This window comes from Ciconia boyciana, chromosome 4, assembly GCF_034638445.1.
Source record: "Ciconia boyciana chromosome 4, ASM3463844v1, whole genome shotgun sequence".
Lineage (NCBI taxonomy): Eukaryota > Metazoa > Chordata > Aves > Ciconiiformes > Ciconiidae > Ciconia > Ciconia boyciana.
Window position 1 is genome coordinate 575,328 of NC_132937.1, and position 21,384 is coordinate 596,711.

Genomic DNA, 21,384 nt, shown 5'->3' on the forward strand with positions numbered 1-21,384 from the left:
GAGGTCTAAAGCACCTGAGTACTACAGCCGATTCAAGGTAAGAGATTTTAATCTAAATATTCTAAGCTGTATGTCATGGTTTAACCCCAGCCAGCAACTAAGCCCCACACAGCCACTCGCTCGCTCACCCCTGGAGGGATGGGGGAGAGAATCAGAAGAGTAAAAGTGAGAAAACTCGTGGGCTGAGATAAAGACAGTTTAATAGGGAAAGCAAAAGCTGCACACGCAAGCAAAGCAAGGAATTCCTTCACTACTTCCCATGGGCAGGCAGGTGTTCAGCCATCTCCAGGACAGCAGGGCTCCATCACGCGTAACGGTTACTTGGGAAGACAAACGCCATCACTCCAAACGTCCCCCCTTCCTTCTTCTTCCCCAGCTTTATATGCTGAGCATGACGCCATATGGTATGGAATAGCCCTTTGGTCAGTCGGGGTCAGCTGTCCCAGCTGTGTCCCCTCCCAATTTCTTGTGCACCCCCAGCCTCCTCGCTGGTGGGGGGGTGCGAGGAACAGGAAAAGGCCTTGACTCTGTGTAAACACTGCTCAGCAGGAACTAAAACATCAGTGTGTTATCAACATTATTCTCATACTAAATCCAAAACACAGCACTATACCAGCTACCAGGAAGAAAATTAACTCTATCCCAGCTGAAACCAGGACAATTATCAACACTGTTTTCAGCACAAATCCAAAACATAGCTCCATACTAGCTACTATGAAGAAAATTAACTCTATCCCAGTCAAAACCAGCATACTGTAGTAGATCTCTATAGTATATACTAGAAAATAAATCTGCTCACTTATTATGGCTAGTAGACTGACACCCCTTCAGTGCATCAGGAGTCCTACTGGGCATTTTTGAAACTGATGTCACCTTACATTTTCACTTCCTCAAACAGGAAACAACCTTCAGAGAAATAAGTGTTTAAGGCCACTTGTCTTTTGTCTGTTTTCTGGGATTTTACCTTCACTTTTCATACACCAAAATGATAAATCCAAATCCTGTTTGCAGAAGTGGTATGTCATTAGAGATCCATTATCTGACCTTGTGTGGGCTCTTGCTCATTAAAATAAATTTTACTGGGGATGAAATAAAATACCTCTGCCCTGTGTGTATATTGGCGTCTCGCACACTGGGTAAACGACCTCACACTTGTGGGATAACAGTTTTTGGTGACCCAGATGGGACTGAGCTGACAGCCTCGCCCGGTTCGTCTTGCCACATCCGATGGGGAGAAGAGGCCTGAGCGGACTCCAGCGCGCACCAACCTGTCGACCGGGGACTCCTTCAGCTCCTCTTCTGCAGTCGGGCGGTAAGCGACACAATGGTGCAACGCTACTGAAAAGAGGTATTTTTGGGGGGATATGAGAAAAGGGGGGTAGGGGCAAGATCTCTCGGGAAGCAGGCACCCTCTGTTCTGTTCTGGGCTCTGCATAAGACGCATCAGGAAAGATACGCGGCAGCAGCATAGTTCTGTTTGTTTCTACACGCTGTTCTGTTCTGTTCTGAGTAACGAAGGGAGACGTCCCTCGTTCTGGTTTGTGTAGAAACACTGGGTTTTTCGGTACCGATATGGGTGCTGCTGCTTCCCAGGAGGCACCCCTTTGCTCTCCTCTAGGATGCATCCTGAAGAATTGGAATAAATTTGGGGGGGATCCCATGACTAAAAATAAGCTAAAATGATATTGTAATCAATGGTGGCCACAATATCAATTGGAAGATGGTGAAAAATGGCCTGAGAATGGATCCTTGAAATATAACACTATATTGCAATTAATGTTGTTTTGTCGGAGAACTGAAAAATGGGAGGAAATACAATATGTGGATATGGTTTTGCGTTAAGAAATGATTGGGAATTAGGAAGAAATGTGGTTTAGTGGATTCTAAACATCAGATTGGAATATATGCGTTAAAAGAGAAAAACGGAAAATCTTGTTGTATTGAACTGAAACAATCCAGAAGGAATGTGTAGTACTGTTAAAACTGTAATGATGGCTCATAATCCTAACTGGGGAGATGTACAGGCTCTCCTAGAATATTTGTTTACCACTGAGGAGAGGAGAATGATTTTAGAGAAGGCTAGAGAGGGACTGATCCAACAACAGGGGGGTGCCTAATACCAATATGTACCTCCCAAAAGAGGATCCAGAGTGGGATCCAAACACAAGTGAGGGATTACAGAGGGTAAAGGAATATCAAAAGGTAATTTTGTATGGGATTCAACATGGAGTGCAAAAGCCTAAGAGTTTATCATCTAAACTCTATGAAGTAAGGCGGGGGATAAGGAAACCCCATCAGCCTTCTATGAGAGACTGTGTGAAGTAGCTTGAAAATGGACAGATCTGAATCCGGAAGATGATAGCAATTCCAAGTTTTTTAATATGCTGTTTATTGGTCAAGCAGCAGCAGATATAAGAAAGAAATTACACAAGTTAGAGGGTGTGGATGACATGACAATCTCAGAGTTATTGTCAATCGCATATCAGGTGTATAAAGTTTCCCCAGCTGATCCTCTGGTTCCAGTCAAGCCAGGGAATGAAATAATAGATTTTTTAATTGATAGTGGAGCCACACATTCTGTAGTAACTAGTTGTAGGGGACCCTTAAGTAGAACTAAAAGAAGCATTGTTGGTGCAACAGGGAAAAAAACTGTAAGGCCGTTTTTACAACCTATGGAATGTTCCATTGGAAATACTAAATTAACTCATGGATTCCTTTATATGCCAGAATGCCCCCTACCATTGCTTGGACGGGATTTACTTTGTAAACTGAATGCACAACTAACTTTTTCTGAAGGCTCTGTTCAGTTGCATATTCCTCCAGAGACTGCCTGGAAAGCCCAGATATGTTTGTTAACCGAGAAAGATCCTAATGAAGAAATGAATATTCCAGAGGAAGTACTGAATGCGGTCACACCTCTGGTATGGGCATCGAAGATACCCGGACGAGCGAAGAATGCGACCCCGGTAAAGATTGAACTGAAACCAGGAGCTCAACCGGTAAGAAAGAAACAATACCCCATTTAAGCTGGAGGCCCGAAAAGGATTAGAACCTATAATAAGCTCCTTTTTAGAATGTGGGTTGTTATGGGAGTGTCAATCGGAATTTAATACTCCCATTCTACCTGTAAAGAAGCCCCATTCTTCTGAATATAGACTGGTACAGGGCTGCCGAGAGATTAATGCAAGGATAGCAGATGTCCACCCTGTGGTTCCAAATCCATATATCCTCCTTACTACAATCCCTAACAGTAATACGTATTCCACAGTATTAGATTTAAAGGATTCCACAGTATTAGATTTAAAGGACGCCTTCTTCTGTATACCTGTGGATGAGCAGAGCCAGACCATCTTTGCCTTTGAATGGGAGAATCCAAGTACAGGACGAAAGACACAACTCTGCTGGACTGTCCTTCCCCAAGGATTCAAGAACAGCCCTACCTTGTTTGGTAAGGTACTAGCCAAAGAATTGGAACGATGGCAAAATGATCATGATGCTGTAACATTGTTGCAATATGTTGATGATTTACTAATTGGTTCTGACAGTTATGAGGCATGTCTGGAAGCCACCATCAGTTTGCTTAACTTTCTGGGCTTGGCAGGGTATCGGGTTTCTAAGAAAAAGGCTCAGACTGGGAAAAAAGGTCCAATATATGGGGTTTGAAATCACCAAAGGACAGAGAGAACTAAGTACTGAGAGAAAAGAGGCAATTTGTAGAATTGCTGTGCCTGCATCAAAGCAGCAATGAAGAGCATTTCTGGGAATGGCTGGGTGGTGTCGCTTATGGATTCCCAATTTTGGACTAATTGCCAAGCCACTGTATGCTGCTGTGAAAGGACCTGAGGGGGTTCTCGAATGGACAGCTGAATGTAGGAAGAGTTTTGATGAAATTAAAAGGAAACTCATGGAGGCTTCTGCTTTGGGACTCCCGAATTTGAGGAAACCCTTCCAATTATATGTACATGAATGACAGCAAGTGGCATTAGGGGTTTTGACAAAAAAAATGGGGAGCTGGAAAAGACCAGTGGGATATTTTTCAAAGCAATAGGATGAGGTCAGTAAAGGTTGGCCCGCTTGTTAGAGGGCAGTAGTGGTGACTGCAACTTTGATTGAAGAATCTCGGAAATTGACGTTAGGCCAACCGATTACTGTGTTTGTACCTCATGCTGTGTCTTCTCTCCTTGAAAATAAAGGGCATCATTGGATCTCCCCAAGCAGGTTAGGTAAATATCAAGCGGTGCTGCTGGAACAAGATGATGCTGTAATCTCCCTGACCTCTGCTCTAAATCCTGCTACCCTGCTTTCGATTTCCGAATCCTGTGAATTGCATCATGACTGCTTAACCACCATCGAACAAGTGTATTCTAGTAGGCCTGACCTGCGAGACGAACCCCTACCAAATGCAGAACTGGAGGTATTTACTGATGGAAGCAGCTTTATGTTGGAAGGAAGACGGAAAGCTGGATATGCAGTGGTAACACATACTCAGGCCTTAGAAGCTAAATCTTTGCCTAGTAATACATCTGCTCAAAAGGCAGAATTGGTTGCACTAACACGAGCTTTGGAGCTTAGTCAGGAAAGAGAGTCAATATTTACACAGATTCTAAGTATGCCTTCGGAGTAGTGCATGCACATGGGGCAATTTGGAAAGAAAGAGGACTATTAAGTTCCCACGGGACTCCGATCAAATATGGAATCGAAATAATGAAGCTCTTACAGGCAGTTCTTCAACCAAAGGAGGTTGCTATAATGCATTGTAAAGTGCATCAGAAGGGAAACAATGAAATCATGAAGAGAAATCGAAAAGCAGACCAGTTAGCAAAAGAAGCAGCATTACAGAAATCAAAATTTGAAGGAGCTTTAATTCCAGTACCCCATTTGGAATTATCGCCCCCACAATATACTGAGAAGGACAATCATTGGACAATCAATTGTCCAATGGCAGAGCAATTAGATTGTTCCAAAAATGGTCAGGGTTGGTGGGTGACACCACTGAAGCAATTATTAATTTCTGAAAAGATGATGGAAATTCTACTCGAGAGACTGCACCAAGAAACACACTCGGGAGCAGATGCATTAGTGCTAATTGCCAAAAGACACCTCATTGGGCCAAGAATGCAAAGCCTAGCGGATATAATAGTTAAAAAGTGCGCTATTTGTTGCACCAATAACCCAAAAATTGCAAAGAAAATCATGGGAGGAATCGTAAACCAAGGAATAACTCCCAGGGAATACTGGCAAATAGATTTTACAGAATTGCCAAGGTGTAATCTGTATAAATATTTATTGGTAGCGGTAGACACCTTTTCTGGTTGGCCCGAAGCTTTCCCTTGTCGCACTAACAAGGCTAGGGAAGTGATTAAAACTTTATTGAAATAGATTATCCCCAGATTCGGTGTTCCAGAAGGTATATCCTCTGATAACGGACCCCACTTTATTGCAGAAATAGTGCAGGGAGTTTCTAGATTTCTAGACATTAAATGGGATTTGCATACCCCTTGGAGGCCACAGTCCAGTGTCAAAGTAGAAAGAATGAATCAAACTCTAAAAAGACAGATTTCTAAAGTGTGTCAGGAAACTCAAATGAAATGGGGAGATATTCTACCCATAGCAGTAATGAGAGTACGAATTACACCCAGAGTTAGGGACGGTGTTAGTCCATTTGAGATCCTGTATGGGAAACCATATCCAATCCATCATTTAACCACGAAGGGAGACCAAATGCATATAAAGGGACAGGCTGTAATTAAAGAGTATTTGATTTCTCTCTCTCGCAGAGTTTATCCTCCCTGCATAGGTACCTAAACCAGAAGACTCCCATTCCCTTGGACACTCCAGTACACCCATTCCAACCAGGAGACACGGTCTACGTACGAACTTGGAAAGATGAGCCCTTGAAAGAAAAGTGGAAAGGACCTTATACAGTGCTATTAAAACTTATACAGCGGTAAAGGTGAATGGGATCGACTCCTGGATTCATTATACTAGAGTAAAGAAGGCGTCAGACCAGGACAAGTGGACCTGCATGTCAACTGGAGAACTGAAACTCCGACTAACCAGGGACTGTCAATGAATTGTATCAAGGTTTTTCTTTTAGAAAACTACTATTGAAATTACTCCTAGGACACGCTCGGAAAGTGTTATGAATTTAGCATGGTTACAATGGAAATTGTATCTCTGACATTGATTAACCTAGCATTTACTTTTTGTAACAGAAATCTAGTCTTAAAACTTGTCCAATCCTTTGGAAGAATCCCTAATGTCAGCAGTATAATGGCCTGTTCACCATTACCTAAATCTGCAGCCAATACCCTCGAGTGGGGAATTTTAACTTTAGATTTAAACAGAACTTTTGACGCATTACTATCAAATGGGTCTGGAATTTTAAGATTCTCAGAAAAAGATGAAAAGGTTTTCGGTCTTGGGCAATGGTCATGGCTTACAAATACAACTAATTTTTGTTGGCATGTCAACGATACTAGACGAAGTGGGAACCGTCCAGGAAGTATTAAACCATGTCATTATTTTCCATGGGGAGTGGACCTACCCAGCAGCCCAGGGAAGTAGTGGTAATGCAGTGTAAAGCACATCAATTTGGACAAACCGTGGTAAATGTGGGCAACCGATTGGCTGATAAAACTGCTAGAGAGGCAGTGGAGCAAAGCATCCTTGCCCTGGTACCAGTAAAACAGGTAAAACTTCCAACCCCGAAACCAAATTTTGGTAAATTGGATAGATTATTGGCAGAACAGTTGAGAGCAGTAGAAAATGAGGTGGGTAACACCCACCTGACAAGTCATAGTTACCCCACAAATAATGATAAAATAGTAGAGGAAAAACAGAGAGAAACACATGGGGGAATTGAAGTGATGATTGTGGATTTACAGAAATCAAGATTGCTGTGTGCACATCCCAAATGTTACAGCTGCTTTGAATGAACAAATAGATGACATGAAGAGGGTGGCACAGCAGACTCAAGGTTTAAGGAGTGAAATGCAAACAATTGGTTAGGCCAAATTTTGGGACATTTTGGATTTCCTCTTAAAAGATGGATAACTGAGTTGTTACAGACACTAATCATTTTGATTACAGTTGTTTCGGTGATTTGTTTGGTTTATCAATGTTTAAAGAAAATGTTGACACAGAAATCAGCGATGAAGCATCGTACACCAATGCCAGGAGAGAAGCCACCTGCTTATGTTGAGATATGAAAGATTGAGTGGAAGTATTGAAAAGATTATTATTTCAAAACTTCCAAAGGGGGGAAATGTAACCAGATGTAACCAAAATGATTAGTTTGTTCTTTTGTAACTAAGCAACATAGAGATAGGAGCGGGGTAGACAATACTTTAATGTTGTGTTTGTACATCTACGGCTATGGATATGCTGCCATGCCCAAAGACAATGGGACGAGGAGTAGTACGGACATGCTGCTATGCTCCCAGTACAGCCCCAGCCCATCTTGACAACGAGTCGAGGGTAGTTAGAATAATTGGTTTGTGTTAAGGGGGCCAAATCATTGTTAGGGACCAGGCACCATGAAGAAGGGGAGCAAGTTACATAAGCAAGGTGGGATTGCGCATGGCCAGAAGAAGGGGTCGACTAAAGGACACACCTGTACGGCCACCAAGGACCACCAGAGACCCCCACGGAAGCCCCTCGGAGCTCAAGGACGCATGCGTAATGACCACGCAAGTATGATAATTAGTTCTGGGAAATAGAATGAATATGCATGATCATTCCAGGAAATTTGATGCATATGTATGTAACTGGACAATATAAGCTTTGGCTGATGTAACCTGCGGTATGCACGCTAGGTGGAACGATCCCCCGTGCATCCGGCGCCGTAATAAAGAATGCCTGCTTCTTAATGCCACATTGGTGTTAAGGAGTTTCATTCCCGATTTCGGTGACAGTTTAAAAATTCTTTTCCCCAATTGGTCTGTAATTTCTGAGGCTTTTGCCCACTGCTAAAAATTGTTTTAAAAGCCCCAGCTATTTCAGAACCTGTTTTGCCTTTTAGACCAATAGCCCAGGCAGGCTTGGATAATATGTCTATCACTGTTAAGATGTACTTAACACCATCATTGTGTTTGGAAAACTGTCTCATATCCACCAAGTCTGCCTGCCATTGTGCATCCACCTCTGCCACAATCACTTTGTTTCTTTTAAAGTGCTTTCCTGCAGCCTTGTATAAGCTGTAAGTATCCTGGCTTGCAAGCCAGGTTGCCACTTGGCTTCTGTTCAGTTCAGCATTTTCCCTTTTAGCAGCTTCAAAAAGGGGATTTATACCCCCAAAGCTTCCCACCTCCACAGGAGCATAGTAAATGTCTTTTAACAGAAGCAGCAGTGTAGACATGTCTACCAACATGCTGCTACTATGCACATGTACAAAATGAAACACTGGATAATCAATTTAACTCAAATACAGAGAAACTTTATTAACAGGGTGTGAGTGCAGTTGGTTGCCAGTCAGGCTTCTCCAGCCTTTTTTATTTTTTGTCTTGAATGCGACTGTCACTTCTATGCCTGTTCTCTTTTCTTTGGCTGCTGCAGGTCTAGATAGGAATACAAACAAATCATGGCACTCTTCTTCCTTCTCCCTCCTCAGTCGGTCCAACGGAGCTTTTTGAGACGTTCTGTAAGGTCATTGACCTAAGGATAAGGAAACACATGTAGTGCCAGCCTGCCCCCCATAATGGTCTGACAGGTAGCTGTAAGATCCCCCACAATAATGGGCAAAGGGAGCTTTCCCCCCCCATCACCACCTGCCCTCTCTGTGTGACACCTCAAAACCCATTTACAGTTCACGGGCCCATTGGCTGATTCTTATAGTTCGAGTGGTCTTTTTGGCATTCCCTTCAGGTCTTTTTCTTATCATCCCCATGCACATGTTCTTCTGAAGTTGGCATTTTGTTCTGGTTTTCCATTTTTGCAGACAGTGTTGCCTGTGTCTTGCAGCACCCTGCAAAGTCCAAAGTCTGCCCCAGTAATACTGCATGGTTTAGTGATCCTGACTGGGAGACCGCTGTACTTCGAGGAGTTAGTGATTCACATAAAATTTAACCTGAGTAGGCCCAGGCCCGTGCTGTGCTGCACATACAGCGTGGCCTTCAGGCCTGTGTTGTGCTGCACAAATCCCTTGGCCACGGGATAAACTCAGACAGCTCATTGTAACAGAGGAGCCTGCAGGCAGCTCCCACTTGGTACCCGCGATTACGGTACCATAGATAATGGCCTTGCCTTTATCTAACAGTGCAGCAAGAAGTTCTCATGCGAACATCCTTTATGAATAGAGTTGTTTTCTTGTAAGAAAATTATATAGCTTGAATGACAAAAAAGGAGGAGCTTCTCTCCATGGATGGGATCTGTGCAGTGTGCCATGAGAAAATCCATCTGTGGTCCATTCTATACTGTATGAACATATGGTTCCCAGCATCTGAAGGATGTAAGATTTATTCACTATCTGTATTCCTCTTCTTATTCTGTCTTATTAAAGCAGTTATCTTATTAAGCCATTTGTTGTTGGGCTTTTCTTATTGAGATCCAGAAAGAACCCTGCACCATCTCCCTGTATGTAGTGAGTGTGGGCTTCCTTTTCTGATGTGTTTCTGGGTATCCTGTGGCCAACTACCTGAAAGGAGGTTGTAGAGAGGTGGGGGTCGGTCTCTTCTCCCAGGTAACAAGTGATAGGACGAGAGGAAATGGCCTCAAGTTGCACCAGGGGAGGTTTAGACTGGATATTAGGAAATTCTACTTCACTGAAAGGGTCGTCAAGCATTGGATCAGGCTGCCCAGGGAAGTGGTTGAGTCACCATCCCTGGAGGTATTTAAGAGCCGTGTAGACGTGGCGCTTAGGGAAATGGTGTAGTGGTGGACTTGGCAGTGTTGGGTTTACAGTTGGACTCGATGATCTTAAGGGTCTTTTCCAACCTATACGATTCTGTGATTCTGTGATACTGGTAGAGGTGGCTAGTCCTGCCTGTCAATCACAGGGTGACCAGGGAGCACATGGGCATGATGATGTTAAGAAATGGCTGTCAGCTAATCACAGAGCAGTATGAAAACACACAGGTTATGACATTTAACAAAAGGTCAGCTTTTTGCCATAAAATGTTGGCTGAAACAAAATGGTGGCCGTGTGTGCATGTAGGGGGAAAGGACTTCCTGCTCCGATGTACTTCTGGGTAAACTAGGAGGGGTGTCTGGTTCTGTCAGCCTGTCACAACAGACCATGTGACCGGAAAAGGGGAGTGACTTACAGGTCAAATGGAACACGTGGCTCCCTGCAGGGTGTGGAGACATCTATCAGAAGCTGGGGGTGAGGTACCTGTCACTTCTTGTCTTGGATAAAAGTTGTCCCTATACTACTGTAATACCATGGCATTGATACAAAGCCTTGAAGAACAGAACTTTCTTGACCTTCTCTCTTTCTCCAGAAATAGTTCTCATACATGGGGAATGATCTGTCTCTTTACTTTACAGAATGAGCTCCTGTCTCTTTACTGCTTCACCTGTGTGTCCAATAGTTGATAGTGTTGGTTACAGGCTGGCTGCAGATACAAACCTGTTGGTTTACACTCTTATCTGGAAATAGTTTTGTTTTCTTTATTTTTAAATGGTTGTTTTGGATATTAATCCTGAACTGCAGAATGTGGCATGTGGCAAGTTCTGTGTGCATTAAATCAGAATACAGGGAGTTCTGCCATTTAGATGAAAATGTCAGTCTATTTTGAGCCAATTGACAGAACAGACATGAGCCTGAAGTGAGGAGTTGAAGTGGACAAAGAAACTTCATCTGTGGCTGTTATTTTCAATATACCTCTTCTTGAAGCCTTGAACTATACTCCATTTTCCCCTTTATACTGGAATAAGGAAGAGGTTGGAGAAGGAATAAACATTTCTGTTGTATGCAGTTTCTTTTTCAGAAAGTCTAGTTCCTATCAAATACAGTCAAAACATTTTTTTCATATCCAAGTGCAGTCACATTAAAGGGAAGATGTGTTACATGACAGAACTTATTGCAGATGGAGTAGCATTAATTTTGATCTCAATGGAATGGACAAAGAACAGTGAAAATCTCCATCATTCAGACACCATCTGCTGGAGTGTATGATAGAGCAGTGGAAAGAAAAGCACTGACTTAAAAAAGAGGAAACCCCCTCAAAAGATTTTTAATGGCCTTATTTTTCATTTCAGCAAGATGAATGACTCTTGGAGACTTACTGAGCAGAGTATGTTGATTTTTTTTCTGTTATATAGTGTTTGTTTGCACTCCGTTTTGTTTATTTATTCATTCATTTTGAGTGGTTATCCTGGACTGTAAATTCAGGAGAAAGGACTACTTTATTTTGATGTTTTAAATAACTTCTACGGCAAAGGATTGTTATGCTCTGTTGGGGGCTCTGATGTTGCTGTTGTAATACTGTCAACCTGCTTTTTGACAAGTGTATTAAGTATTCATTTAGCTCTCGGGCTAAAGCTCAGATGATACCCAGGGTTAGGGGTTGGGGAGAGATAAAGCATAGAGTTGCAAGAGAAGAGGGATGGGAAAGGAGATCCTGTAAGGAAGGGGGAGATATTGCAAAAAGAATTCTCCACTGAGAACTTCTTTTTATGAATCATCTGACAGAACACAAGTCAACATTATTACAACAGCAATGTCAGAGTCCCTGACTGAGTATAACAATCCATTGTCCCAGAAGCTATTTAAAACATTGAAATAAAGCAGTCCTTTCCCTTGATAATTTGCATTCCAGAACAAACTGGCAAAACACAAACAGCAGAACGAATAAATAAGCAATATGGGGTGGAAGCAAAGATCAGATAATGCTTTATGTGGGGGGAAGAAACTATTTGATACAGGCTTATACCTTGCACTGAATTACAATTTCGTATTCATCATAGGTATATAGTTGCTGAAAGTTGTCATGGTAACTAAGCTGAGGATAGGACGTGTAGTGAGTGTTTTGTGATTAAATCATTAATGGCCAAATGACCATCCTACAAAACATTAGTTGATGCTGTCTTTAGTACTTACTGTAATAGCACAATAACTAATTCCTTTGGAGAAACAGTCTTATTTAATGGAACAGTCACTTCAAAGCAAGATAAAGCAGAGTAGTAGTTACTTAAGTTTCAGTTGCTTGAATCTTTGCTTTTACCTATGTGACCAGTACCCCCTGCTCCTGACCCCTCGTAATGTGGTTAGCATAACTAATGCCATTTTATAAGGCAAACAGCCATTCTCTGTGACCGAGCAGGTCACATATTCGTTCCCTTTCCCCTCATTCTCAGGCCCCGAAGGTCCTGTGAACCAAGTAGACAAAACCAAACAGATTTCTTCTTCCCCTCCCTACTGGCCTCAAGATTCCTGGGTGCCAGGCTGATTGCTCCCTTCCTTGCTGGCCTTGAAGGTCCCAGGCACCCAGCCAACCAGGTGGTGGTGATGACCCCATCACAGAACAGCACACAGAGCACTGTCTATAAAATCAAGCAGTTACAAGCCCTAAGGGGGGAACTTGGATCTGAACTGCTGCTGGACAGTGAGACCCATGACCCCTGGTGGCTAGGGATGCCTCCACCGTCGTCTGCTTCCTCTGAGGACTGAGTGACTCATATTCTTTTATATGATTTTTGAGTCTAGATTATGATTGTTATATTGGTACAGCAAACCATGTATTAAGATTTGACCTGATCTGCAGAGGGTCCAGGTGATTAGAAACCATAAGCTAAGTGGTGCTATGAAATTCTGTACTATGCTACTCATAAAATTGTACTACACTGATTCTGCTTATAGAAATCCTGTGCTATTCTAATCATAAATTCTGTGCTATACTAATCATAACATCCTGTTAAGAAAATAAAGCTTTAATAGTAACTATGATTTAGTGTTGTCATCATTCTGCCAAGGATCCCTAAAAGAACCTGTCTGTCCCCTTAGTGTCAGGTGACACCTACTAATTTGCTGATACTAAAGGGACTAAAAATTCTGCTCATTAGTCCATATTAACTGTAAAAGTATAATGGTAGTGGGTACTTGTAAAATATCAAAAAATAGGCAGTAAACATATAGGCCTTAGATACTTAGAAGCAGTAGGTGACAATAATTTGATTGAGACCGATTGAATAAGAGGTTTTTCAAGACCAGAAATTTGGGAAGCTTTTCTCCATGTAACTTCTTTTAAAGAGACAAGGCATAGTAACTAGATATTGCCTTACCCATTTGTATGGTTATGTGTATTGTCATGTTTTAATTAAATTATCACAATGGAGGCCATTTATATTTGATCTAGACTTATTCTACCTCCAGCCAACTTGCAATTAGTTTGAATTATGGTAACTTTTCCGTGAACCTTACTGAAGTACAACTGGGGGGGAATATGGGCTATTTGAACATATAGAATTTTAGCTAATTGAAAGGATGGATTTCTAATTATCATATGGGATTGTCACAGCCAAAACCTCTCATCTTAAATTCTTTGCTGATAATTCAATCATCTTTTCCTTTATAACTGCTTAATGTGTAGGCTTATGTTAAAAAAAGGTACAGGTTGAAAATTCAAGTTGCCAAAACTTAGGAAATTCTAAAGTTCAGGTGTGTAATTTGCTCTTTTATCTGCATGCAGTGTGCTGCTCTGTAATTTAATGATCATGTGTGTTAATGTTTACAAGCTCCTGCATAGGGTGATCTAGTCTGGCGGGTGCTGTGGTGAGGAAGATGTTGCTGGATGAGGGCGCTGTTCACTGAAGTGGTTGTCCTGGCTGAGGGAGGGGACCTTAGCACTGCTGAGTGCTGATGTGGCAGTCCTGCTTGGAGAGGGAGACGTGGTAGGGCCACCGGGGTGCTGCTGCTTCATGAAACTGCCATCTCATTTCACTAGAAACCTTTCTCAGCGGGGTGTGTGGGGGGTGGTAGTGGTGGAGAAAAGAGGTAATACACACATACATACATGCATGCATACATATGCACGCCATCAAGCAAGACAAACACACGGTCCCCTTTCCAGCTTGGCAGCCCCAAGGCTAGCGCTTATGCCCAGTGACTGCAGCCCAACCATCCCCTCTCCCAGGTGGTGGAGAACTGTTCCTGCAAAGGCACAGCACCTGAGCTACAGCAGCTGCCTCCAGGAGAATACAAAGAAGAGGTGCCTTGCTGACAAGGGAGGGGTTGCCTCTGAGGTGAGCTGGTGGTAGTGGGAAGTGGGAGCACCCTCTGGGTCTCTCTGCTGGGTGTCTAGGCCAGCCGGGCTGGGCTGTGTGTCTCCTTTGGCAGCTGGGGAGGGAAACCCTGCCTGCTGCCCTTCCTCCGCTGGACTGAAACAGCTTGGTCTCAGGTGAGGATGCCCCTGTTGGGGCTAGGGGGAGCTGTGGTGCGACTGGGGTACCAGGTGAGGCATTGACAGGGAAACGTGATCTGAAGATGGTCGTGGGCATCCGCTTGTTCACCTCTGCTCCCCTGTTTCCTAAGCTCTCTGCTGCCGGACAGCCTTCTCCTGTGGGGAGTAATGGTCTCTTGGGCTGCCTTCTGTGGTGGGGTGGGGGTGGGGCTGGGGGCGCTGTGCAGGGTCCCGGCAGCTATGGGGCAGGAGGCTGTTGGGGGGGTGGCTGCCATTTCCAAGCATCTCTCAAAGTTCGGGAGGGGTGGGCTGCTGCTCGCTAGGGCTGTGCGGGAGCACAGTGGTGTCAGGGGAAACACTACTGGGAAGAGGCAGGTATCACTGTGGGTCTGTGGTGCTTGGGCAGCCTCTGGAGAGTATGAAGTGTCATAAAACCAGGTTTTCTTCTGAGACACTTATCATGGCTATAAGATACTTGCATGTCTCTTTCACTCTAGGTTAATAGCTTTGCGTTGCTCCTCTACTTGCTGTGGTTAGTTCTGTTTTATAAGTAATAACTACCTTTTCTCTTACCTGATCTAACCGATGCACATCTCGATTGAGGAAAAGTCCCTCTGATTTAGGGACAACCAAAATATAAAGGAGAAAGAATGTGGACAGAACTCATAGGCTGTAGAAAGTGTTTTATTAAAACTTTAATAAAAAATTTGGCTTTATTTCAGAGACATACAGATTGGGGTTTTTTTTCCAGAATGCCTCTTTTATCACTGTATTCAAAGCATAGACCACATTTACTTCAATTGCATTAAATGTAAATTAAAGCATAGGTCTTGAAAGGGTTAAATCCCTGACAATCCCTGACTAAGACATAGACTTGCATTTTTTTAGTTTCACTTGCATCCTTGTTCTCTTTTGTTCTCTTCCCCTGCAAAGATAGTTTTGGTTACCTGCTGAGCAGAGTTGATGGTGGGACATTTCCTGTGACTTCTTACCTGATAGGACTAAGCAGGCCTTGAGCAAGCTCGTTAAGCTTCCTAATTAAATCACTGATAAGAGGAACTCAGGACGATTGTGCCAAAGATAAGCACCAAAGAACTAGCTTAAATCGACCCCCTTGTAACATTCCAAGGCCGAAGGAGTGATGAGCTAACTCAATGACTATATATGGACAAAGGAAGCCCAAAGTTCAACTAGCGGACAACGTGAGGAAGACTATGGAAGACCACCGGGAGGGTGAAAGACCCTAACCCTAATTTTACTGCGCATGCTTGGACTATGTAACTGAATTCCGGGAACTCATCACCATAAGACTGCCCTTTTCAGGAAATCTGATGAATATGTATGATTTTGCTGTATATGAACTGATGTGTTGTGCTAACCTGGCGGAGCACTTGTGGCGGAGCGATGCCCAGTGCTGCCCAGCGCTGCAATAAAGAATACCTGCTTAATAGTCATCCCGGCTATTGAGTCCTGATTTCGGCTTTTCATGGCAACAGTCTGAAGTTGGGCACCAAGAAAATGAAGAACTCTGTGACAATCTAGGAATAGCGGACCTTAAGCACTTGGCAAAATACCCTGTTGAATTTCTGTGACAGTTCAAAATACAGTTCTTCAGAGTAGCATTTGTTTCAGTCATAAGACTGACTTCTTAAAGTCTGTTTACATTTGCTGCACAAAAATGTTGCTAATCCTGTGTGTTAGCAGAGGATTTGGGGATGGGGTGGGGGATGGAAGCTTAGAACAACATAATTAAAGTCAGCATTATGATGCACATGCATTGGGAGGATGAATGAAGGCAGTATTGACTACTTAACAGATGAGTGCTATGCAGCTATAACTATCATAGCTTTTCTGAATATGCAATAGCTTAACTTTTTGCCACTTGCCTAAAAGAAACCCCAAAACTTCCTCATGGACCTGTTGTGGGTTGTTGTCTTCAACCACTTGGACTTGAAGAGAAACTGGTAAAAATTCTCTCATCTGCATTACTTATGAGGCCAAACAACTTCTCAGTTTGTTTATCTAGGTGTTTGCCTTTTAGTGGGGTACCCTTCCCCTTCGTTGGTAAAAAAAAAATTGACTTCTTTGCTCAGCAGCTTCATCTCCTTTTCCATTTACACTATCTGCCCCTTAGCTTGTCTCCACATCTTGTATCCTGTGCATTAGGACTAAGATGCTTCCTCTGTTGTCAGTCCCAGCAGCACCAAGTCTTAAGAGGAGAATACCAATTGCAAAGGATTGTACTACTTGGCAGTTGAAGCCCTAAGGTGAATTGTAGCTGATTGCAATTTCTCTTCTCCAGTTACATTCTTAACATCTTTATAGAGCATGTGTTTTCAGTCAAGATAAATTACCTGTGACACTAATGCAGAAGCACCTGGAATGGTTTCTTTTTTGAGCTCATCTTACACTGATTACTACTTTACAGTGACTTTTCCTGCTTAAAGAAGTTCACTTGTAATAATTTAATTTCTTTCTCTGTTACTGCTGTTCAGTTTTTTTCTTAATCAACTCTGTTACTTCTAATTATCCCCAAGAAAACAGAAGACTTAGTGCTGTATTCACTTACTTAACTCTGGCAAAAGGTCAAAGGCTTCTGTCAGACCAGGGTTTCAAAAGATTTTTTGCAAAGGCTTAATATTGACTCTTGAGCCTGCATATAGCTAAAAGTAGTAAGACTTTGAAAACTTGCAACAATCCCCCCTCCCTGAAAGAACATAAGGGAAAAGAAAGTAAAGCACCAGGTATTTATGGGAACTCTTGCAGAGAACAGCTTTACTAGAGACACAGTTCTTTGAATGGAATTGCACAGGTGTATTCCAAACTAAAAAGGGGGAGTCAACCTAGCCAATGTAGTTCCTGAGCCAACATAGTGAGTTGTTTGGGAAGAACGAGCCCTGGCTTAGACTGTTGCCTGTGAGGCAAAAAAGGCAGCTTGGACTTTGACAAACTGATATGCTTGTTATGCAGAGCTTTGGTGCACAGCACACAGTGTGCTTAGTGACTGCTGTGAGATCAATGCGCCAAGAATGGCTGGTATGGGACGAGATGGTTTCAACCACCACCTGAATTATAGTGGGAGATTACAGTGGTCTTATTCAGTGATAATATTAAGGTGGTAAAGCAAATCAGACACAATTCTGGGGTTCAGTCCTTGTTCATATTGCTGTTTAATGTAAAGCAGTTATGGGATTAAAGAAAAAGTAGGAGTGAACTTGAGAATAGATGGTGAAACCTGGAATTCTTTTCATCATCCCATATAAGCATTTTGATGTAATGAGTTATGACTTGTCCTTGTTGCTCCTCTTGGTTCTGTACATTTTGCTTTTTTTTTCCTGAAGGTTTTTATCATAGACATCCATGAGAGATTAAAGATTTGGGCAATATTCTAATTTTTAGTTATTTTCTAGAGACCTGGCCATATGTAATTAGACCTGCTCACAGCAGGAAAATGGAAGTGCTGCTCTGTTTAATATCTGGATCTGAGACAGTGTTGGCAGTGGGTAAGTGCTTAAATGTAGTGCTTAATGTAGGCATTTCTGGCCATGTGCAGAAGGCTAGCTTTTGTAGACATCTGTTGTGGTTTAGCCCCAGTCGGCAATTCAGTACCACCCAGCCGCTCGCTCACCCTCCCCCCGCGGTGGGATGGGGGAGAGAATCAGAAGAGCAAAAGTGAGAAAATTCATGGGCTGAGATAAGAACAGTTTAATAATTGGAACTAATAATAATAATAATAATAAAAAATTGTAATGAGAAGGCAAACAACAAGAGAGCGAGAGAGGAACAAAACCCAGGAAAAAAAACAAGTGATACAACTGCTCACCACCTGCTGGTCGATGCCCAGCCAGTCCCCAAGCAGTGATCACTGCCCCCCGGCCAACTCCCCCAGTTTCTATACTGAGCATGAAGTCATGTGGTCTGGAATAGCCCTTTGGGCAGTTGGGGTCAGCTGTCCTGGCTGTGCCCCCTCCCATTTCTTGTGCACCCGGCAGAGCAGGGGAAGCTGAAAAAGTCCTTGACCAGTGCAAACACCGCTTAGCAACAGCCAAAACATCAGCGTGTTATCAACATTATTCTCATCCTAAACCCAAAGCACAGCACTGTACCAGCTACTAGGAAGAAAATTAACTCTATCCCAGCCAAAACCAGGACAGTATCCACCCCTTATTCTATACCATTTACGTCATGCCCAGGTTCTACCCTTTCTAATACAATTAATCACCACCACTTTTCCTGTCTCTTGATATATATATATATATATATATGTACACACAATTATCATTCCCTTGGTCCATGGGCCATCCTTCTAAAATGTTTGTTAAGTTCATTTAGTCCATGACTTTGGGCTCCATCTGTCATAATAGTCCTTCATGGCAGAAGAGATGGTGCGTGGTGCTGGATTGTTCTGAATCTGGATTGTTCTGGATTGTTCTGGATGCTGAAGCCAGTTCTGGTTCCATCACCACTGCACTTTGCTTGCATTCATCAAAATTCATTCTTCACTAATCTGGGTGATCCTTATTGAAATACCATTGATATGGTGTATAGCAACCATAAAAGTGATGATACACAGTATTATATAGCAATTAACATCATACCATTCAGTTCGTTGGCTATTCTCACCCCAAATCACATCCCCTTGAGGTACACAGCGGACTTCCCCATCCTTTTGCATCACCCACCAAGTGCACCCGGGTCCTTGAGCAAAAGCAATCCCACGAATGGGCTTGCCTTTGCCCGAGGCAGGAGTAACCCAGACTGTCTGCCCCAGCATGTTTTTTATGTGCACTACAGGGACCTTATCCCCTTCGACAGTGCGTAAAAGTCTTGATTGGGCAGGGCCAGCTTGATTGGCAGATCCCCTAGTGTTGACTACCCAGGTGGCCTTTGCTAAATGTGTATCCCAATGTCTGAATGTCCCAGCACCCATTGCTCGCAGTGTAGTCTTTAACAGCCCATTGTATCCTTCGATTTTCCCGGAGGCTGGTGCATGATAGGGGATGTGATACACCCACTCAGTGCCATGCTCTTTGGCCCAGGCGTCTATGAGACTGTTTTGAAAATGAGTCCCGTTGTCTGACTCAATTCTCTCTGGGGTGCCATGTCGCCACAGGACTTGCTTTTCAAGGCCCAGGATAGTGTTCCGGGCGGTGGCATGGGGCACAGGATATGTTTCCAGCCATGCGGTGGTTGCTTCCACCATTGTAAGCACATGGCGCTTGCCTTGGCGGGTTTGTGGGAGTGTGATATAATCGATCTGCCAGGCCTCCCCATATTTATATTTCAGCCATCGCCCTCCATACCACAGAGGCTTTAACTGCTTGGCTTGCTGGATGGCAGCGCATGTTTCACATTCATGGATAACCTGTGCAATAGTGACCATGGTTACGTCCACCCCTCGATCACAAGCCCATCTATATGTTGCATCTCTTCCTTGATGGCCTGAGGTGTCATGGGCCCACTGAGCTATAAATAATTCACCCTTATGTTGCCAGTCCAGATCCACCTGAGCCACTTCAATCTCAGCAGCCTGATCCACCTGCTGGTTGTTTTGATGTTCCTCAGTGGCACAAGTCTTGGGTACGTGAGCATCTATGTGAGTTACCTTTACAACCAGGTTCTCTACCCGGGCAGCAATATCTTGCCACAATGCTGCAGCCCAGATGGGTTTGCCTCTGCGCTGCCAGTTCCTCTGCTTCCATTGCTGTAGCCACCCCCACAGGGCATTGGCCACCATCCATGAGTCAGTACAGAGATAGAGCACTGGCTACTTTTCTTGTTCAGCAATGTCTAAAGCCAGCTGGATGGCTTTTACTTCTGCAAATTGGCTCGATTCCCCTTCTCCCTCAGCAGTTTCTACCACTTGTCGTATAGGACTCCACACAGCAGCTTTCCATCTCCGATGCTTTCCTACAATACGACAGGACCCATCAGTGAACAGGGTGTATTGCTTCTCATTTTCTGGCAATTTATTGTACAGTGGGGCCTCCTCAGCACACGTCACCTCCTCCTCTGGCGATATTCCGAAATCTTTGCCTTCTGGCCAGTCCATAATTACTTCCAAGATCCCTGGGCGATTGGGGTTTCCTATCCGAGCCCGTTGTGTGATCAGTGCGACCCAGTTACTCCACGTAGCATCAGTTGCATGATGTGTAGAGGGGACCCTCCCTTTGAACATCCAGCCCAGCACCAGCAGTCGGGGTGCCAGGAGGAGTTGTGCTTCAGTACCAACCACTTCCGAAGCAGCTCGAACCCCTTCATATGCTGCCAATATCTCTTTTTCAGTTGGAGTATAGCAGGCCTCAGATCCTCTGTATCCCCGACTCCAAAACCCAAGGGGTCGACCTCGAGTCTCCCCTAGTGCTTTCTGCCAGAGGCTCCAGGTAGGGCCATTCTCTCCAGCTGCGGTGTAGAGCACATTTTTTACGTCTTTCCCTGCCCGGACTGGCCCAAGGGCTACTGCATGAACTGTCTCCCGTTTAATTTGTTCAAAGGCTTGTCGTTGCTCAGGGCCCCATTTGACATCGTTCTTCTTCCGGGTCACTTGGTAGAGAGGGCTTACAATCAGACTGTAATTTGGGATATGCATTCCCCAAAAACCCACAACGCCTAAGAAAGCTTGTGTTTCCTTTTTGCTGGTTGGTGGAGACATGGCTGTTATTTTGTTAATCACATCCATTGGGATCTAACGACGTCCATCTTGCCATTTTATTCCTAAAAACTGGATCTCCTGTGCAGGTCCCTTGACCTTATTTTGTTTTATGGCAAAGCCGGCTTTCAGGAGGATCTGGACTATTTCCTTCCCTTTCTCAAAAACAACTTCTGCTGTATTGCCCCACACAATGATGTCATCAATGTATTGCAGATGTTCTGGAGCTTCGCCCTGTTCCAGGGCTGTCTGGATCAGTCCATGGCATATGGTGAGGGCTGTGTTTCCACCCCTGGGGCAGTCGATTCCCGGTGTACTGGACGCCCCTCCAAGTGAAAGCAAACTGTGGCCTGCACTCTGCTGCCAAAGGGATTGAGAAAAACGCATTAGCGATAT